A 493-nucleotide genomic window follows, 5' to 3' on the forward strand; every position below is an offset into this window, starting at 1 on the left:
CATTATGAAATTTTCGTGAAATTCTCCCGCTAAAAATAATGTATTTTTGAATTTCATTTCTACAAGCCATGAATTCATACAGAGACAAATGAACAGAAAAAATATAAACAAACCTTTTTATTCAGTGACCTTTTTATTTTCTTGATAATCTCATGATACAGAAAAGTAGATCTATTGCCGGTGTGTTCTTGTTATCACTCAGTGAATTAAATTGATAAGATTAAGAGTAAATACACATTGCTTTTCTCCAGAATAGATTAGGTATTCATATCATAAAAAAACGGAATAAAGATGATCCTTAATTAATACACAATGATAATAATCACGTTGTCGATTTCATTAATATCATTATTGCTGTAAAGATTACCATCGCCTATGACTCTTATCAGTAGTGTCATTATTAATACAATTGATTTATGACTTATCTTTCGCCTTTTTGGGCATCACCTTTTACATCGGTGCGTCGTGTGGTTTGGGTTCAGCGAGACGCAAG

This window comes from Penaeus monodon, chromosome 33 (genome assembly GCF_015228065.2).
Source record: "Penaeus monodon isolate SGIC_2016 chromosome 33, NSTDA_Pmon_1, whole genome shotgun sequence".
In the NCBI taxonomy this organism is placed as follows: domain Eukaryota; kingdom Metazoa; phylum Arthropoda; class Malacostraca; order Decapoda; family Penaeidae; genus Penaeus; species Penaeus monodon.